The sequence below is a fragment of the Vicugna pacos genome, chromosome 4, assembly GCF_048564905.1.
Source record: "Vicugna pacos chromosome 4, VicPac4, whole genome shotgun sequence".
NCBI lineage: Eukaryota > Metazoa > Chordata > Mammalia > Artiodactyla > Camelidae > Vicugna > Vicugna pacos.
Window position 1 is genome coordinate 54,625,961 of NC_132990.1, and position 5,350 is coordinate 54,631,310.

Consider the following 5,350-nt stretch of genomic DNA (forward strand, 5'->3'; position numbering starts at 1 on the left):
TCCTTCTTCCCCACCCCAAGTTCAGTTGTTCACATTACTTGAGTCCATTATTTGACCTATTGAAATGCTCTTTAAAATAGTACATCTTTTCCAAATGGACGAGTTAATAATTCATCCATTATTTTAACACGTTTCTGAGCACCAGTATGTTGGACACAGTCTCACACTAAAGATTAAAAAGTGAGCCAGTCAAGGTCCCCAATAATCAGCGAGCCCCCAAATTACAGAACAAGCCTCCATGTCCTCTCCCTTAAATCTGTTTCTTTTTCTCAAGAAATGAATTTCTACCAGGATAATCTTTATGAAAGATACTCTAAATGACTCCCAACTGGCTGAAAAAAAGTTTCCCAGTATGAGTAATCATGAAAATCACTTGAATTCTTTTGAAATAAAGAGAGAGAGGAAAGGAGGAAGGGAGGGTTTTCATTTACTCAGGCTGCTATAACAAAATACCGTAGACTGGGTGGCTTAAACAACAAACTTGTTTTTCTAGAGGCTGGGATGTTCAAGATCAAGATGCCAGCAGATTTGGTTCCTAGTGAGGGACCTATTCCTAGTTTGCAGATGGCCACCTTCCCCTTGTGCCCTTACATGGCAGAGAGTGAGAGAAGCAAGCTCTCTCTTCTTATAGGGCACACATCCCATCATGAGCACTACCTCCCAAAGACCCCCATCTCTGAACAAACTCACATTAGGGATTAGAATTTCAACATATAAATCTGGTTGGAAGGGGATACATACAGAAATAAAGAAAGAAGGAAAGAAAGGGAGGGAGGGAGAGAGGGAGGAGGAAGGAAGGAAGGAATCTCCAGGCCCCCTCCCTTGTCAATTCTTATTATTTAGGTTTGGAGTAGGGACAAGAAATCTGACTTTTTACCAGGATCCCTGGAATTTTTATTATCAGGCAAATTTAGGAAACAATAGACTAAAGAATACAGCTAAAATACATACCTTAGCATTCAAAATTTCCACAGCCTGCCCTGACCCACCATATGCATAGTACTTTACATTTTTTAAGGTACTTTATCCTCCAGTCCAGTTATTCACAATCTTGTCCACAAATCAAAATAACTGTGAAGCTTTGTAAATAAACTACACACGTAGATCTTATCCCTGTATCCCTGGTATACATGATTCTGTAGATCTAGTGTGTAGTTTATAAAAAGCCTGCTGGGTGATCTGATCACAACCAAGGTTGAAATCCGCTGCCCTAACCACATCACATTAGACTACCGGCCTCCACTCAAATAAATTGTCCATTTCCTCTCACCATGATAGTTCTTTCCTTTGGCTGGGATACTCTACTTTTCTCCCTTGTCCAACCCAAGAAATTAATTTTCAAAATCCTCTTTAAATTGTCACCTTCTCTTTGAAGGCTTCTCTTTCCTCCATCTCAGCCCACAAAAGATTCCCTCTTTTGAGTTTCCATAATGCTTTGCTCATATTGCTAGCCTCTTAGTGCATTGTTTCATATCTACCAGAATAAAATTGCCTCTTCTATTAGACTGTGAGAGCCCTTCCAGAGCTGGTGACAGTTCTTCCTTATATACTAGCAACACATCTAAAAGAGGGATGGAAAGTAGAATGGAAGGAAAGTGTTGTGTAGCTAAGAGGGGGCACAATGGGGGGCGTTTGGGGTGCTGGTTCTGTTCTTCTGTTTCTTTTGATTTGTGTTCATTTGTTTATATATGTTTTACATCAGTGAGAACTTTAAAAGGGAGAAAGAGAGATGGAATGAAATTGTCCACCATAATGAAGATGAACCCATGGTCCAGACTCAGAAAGGAAGCTGCCTGGTTACTTGTCTCTCTTCTGCATTGTCTCATTGCCCTAAGCCATCACCTTTAGAAAAGCTGAGGTTTACATTTCACTGCCATATGTGCTGATTGGTTGCCTCTTTTACTGAATAGAATCGTGGAATTTATTTCATGGTTCTTGACAGTCTGGTGTGTGTTTTAACATAGAGTCAGATTACTATTAAATGATTACTTGAGGGAATCTAAAATTCGAATATCACCAAATTCTGAGTCAAGAAGTCTAACTTCTAGACTTTTATTCCTCCACAACAATTTAATAGTTGTGAACTTCAAACATGTTATTCTGTTCTTGAAACCCAGGTTTCCATAAAATGAAATCAATTTTTTATCCATTCAATGTACTACTAAATGATACAGTTAACTACTGTATGCTAGAGTCAAGTTTCAACACTGAAATCAGACAAGCTCCCTGCTCTTAAAATGCTTACAGACTAGTGGAGAAAAAAATTATTACAGTATAGGATAAGAAGTATTATAAAAGCCCCCTGTGAAGTGTGCATGTACATTAGAAAGGTTAATATCTCCTGTCCCATCTACCTCACATAAGAATCCTGTTGTGAACCTCTAATGAGATATGTGGTATTTGGCCCCATCTGGGTGGCAGGAGAGGAAAAGGGACAAATCACAGAATGGAAAGCACACTGCAAAAGTTAAAGCCTTGGGAAAGATATGCTATTCCTCTTATAATGTTGACACTTTTTTTTTAATTGCAATGATTTTATTAGAATATTGTTAATTGCAGATAGCAGAAACTACACACATGGAAAAAGGAAAACACCCAGAAACACTATTACAAATTTGTCAAATTATTAGGAGGAAAAAGATTTCTTCAGTGTATACAGAATATAAACATTTGCCCTGAGATTTCCCACAGATGGCACAGTCCACAAGGACTTTTTTGGAATAAAAATGTCTATCGAGTCTCCAGTAAAAGCCTCTATAATGCCTGCAAACTTGCTACATTGAAGTGATAGCTACTAGCGCACTCCAAATTTTCTATGCAAAAACCGAAAAAATGGTCCCAATCAAGGCAACTTGAACATCGACTGCTACATGCGAAAGCAGAGGCACCGAAGCAAATCAATCTTCCAATAATGATCTTCCATTCACTATGCTAACTGTATTTACATTTACCTGGACAGATTACAAAAATACACACAGTATATAAAACCCCTACCTGAGTCTGGTGGAAAATAAAATATTTCTTTATCAGATACTCCAAAGCATATCAGATCAGTCACTTGAACTTAGGGAAAGAAGACAAAGAAAAGGCCCTCTTCTGTTCAGAAAATCAGGACTCGTAAACATCCATGGGTGGGCAAGTACAAACCAGGTGCTGTTCTCCATAGATGCCATCAGTCTGGGTGATGGTTAGCCAGAATTTGTTCTCCAGTTTCAGGAAGGAGAGTGGGAATGCTGCCACCAACCTGGAATTTGGCCAATATGATGCAGGTCAAGGAGTGTGGAGACCCTTGAGCTTTGTCCAGAGGTAGAAAAGAGTGGATGTTTGCAAATTCCTTCCATGTGATAGGTGTGAGTTCAGAAGAACTGTTGAGGGTCATGGTGCAAGGACCCCAGTGGACTCATGCTATGAACAAGGGAGATGTCTTTGTTTTCTAATCTCTTCATATATTGGACAATATTTGTTTCTGGGTGGTACCTGTTGAACACTTCAAGTGTGAGGAACGGGCTAGTTCTCTTGAAGGCAGTCCCTAGAATACCTCTCCATTCCTCACCCATGCTTTCAGCAACCAGCTCTGCAGACAACTCACAGCCAAAGATCTGCAACAAGTCATCCAGACCCTTTTTATTGATTGTTTCATCAAAAGAAATACCAAGTGTGTCATCCTTGAAGAGCTGTTTATTTGCTGCTGAGCAGCCCTGCTCAAGACCTCTTCCACTGAGCAACTACACTGAATCTTCAGTGTTGAAGAGCTGGTGACCCCCTTGCCTGAGACCTTCAGACAAAATCAAAGTGGCATTATGTATTCTCCTAGCAATATGGGACCCACAGTAGATTGCAAACATTGTAGCCATGTTTGTCAAGAGAGGCTGAGCTGTACAGATGTTGCTGGTAACCTTGTCTGTCCAGATGTGTTGCTCCCTGGTTTGAAGAGCAAGACGATACACATCTTTCCCACTGGCATCTCTTGTTACCCAAACCATTCTTCCAGGCATCATCCTCACCAGACTTTCTCTGACAGCAACAAAGGCTGCATGTGTCTGCCATAGCCCAGTAGCACCCCAAATCTCTGTGAGCTCCCCAGGTTGATGTCTACCCCAAATTCTCCAAGAGGCCTCAAGATACACAGAGCTAAAAGGTCAGTAGCATAGCAGGCCAAGCTCCCTGCCTGATGGTCTCTCTCCACCAGTTCCATAAAGTCTTCCACCTTCCCCTCACCTGGGTACTGGAACAGCGCTCCACTGACATCTTTCCCACTGAATTCCATTTCATGAGGTAACTTCAGTTCAGTGAGGACTCCAGCATACTTGGCTCGAGTCTGGATGACAGCTCTTGTCTATGGATGGCGACGGAGGTCAACAAAAAATTTCCTCCTCTTGTCATGTTTGTGCAAAGCTGCATTGCTTCTGCAGCCACGGTGGCCTCACCCAGCAGGGATGTGCTAGCCATGTCCCTGCCTGTGATGTCACACACCATGGACTGGTAGTTGAGTAAACTCCCCAGTCTTCCCAGAGACACCTCTGGCTGGGACGGAGTAGACTGGTTGATCCATCCAGAGTTCTCCAGCAAATTCCACATAATTGTCTGTGACACTGAGCAGTTACAATAGCCCAGGCCAATATACGGTCTCCAGATCTGGTTCTTGCTAGAAATGGCTTGCAGAGTTGCAAGGATTTCATTTTCACAGACAGGGTCATCCATTTTCAAGGGTCTTTTCAAGTGAATGCTGGCAAGGAGGGTCTTCTCCATTAGTTCATCATTGCTCGCCAACCCGAGGGCCTGTAGCATTTCCCTCTGATCTTTGTTCCCCAAGCGAAGTCAGTGCATCTGAGCAGGAGGTGCTGGCGAAGGCGCAAGGCTCCAGCCCCAACACTGTCCCCGCTGCCGCTACTGCTGTCACGGCCCTATGGCTGTCCCTGACTTTGCAGCCTAGACGCAGCCCCAGGCCTATGTCTGCATGGCCATAGTCACTGTCCCCTGCCCAAGCGTGCGAGGGTCAGCTGCACTTTCAGCCCCTCTTCTGGTCACGGTCCCCTGGGTGGCAGCTGCCCCCAATGGCTGGAGCCGCTTCCTGCTGAATAACCGGAGGGACAGATGGATGTGCAGGGGCAATGAATGTGTGTGGCGCTGCACTGGGACACCAGCGCAAAGGTGTGCTCTAATGTTGACTCTTGATTGACTTTTGACTGATGATTGCCTATGAAAGTGAGCATTCGTTACTTCATCTAATATTTACTGAATCCCAACCATGTGCAGGGCACTCCGTTAGAGAGTAAAAATAAAGCAGAAAAAAGGCAGTTCATCTCTTTGCAAGATCACAGGCAGAACAGACAACTAGGAAATTAAAATA

At 43.0% G+C, this 5,350-nt stretch overlaps 1 pseudogene; it reads right to left on the reverse strand.

Annotated features, from left to right (window-relative positions):
* Positions 1–3,172: 3,172 nt before the first annotated feature.
* LOC102528760 (glycine dehydrogenase (decarboxylating), mitochondrial pseudogene) lies at positions 3,173–4,898 on the reverse strand (annotated as a pseudogene).
* Between the last annotated feature and the right edge of the window lie 452 nt (positions 4,899–5,350).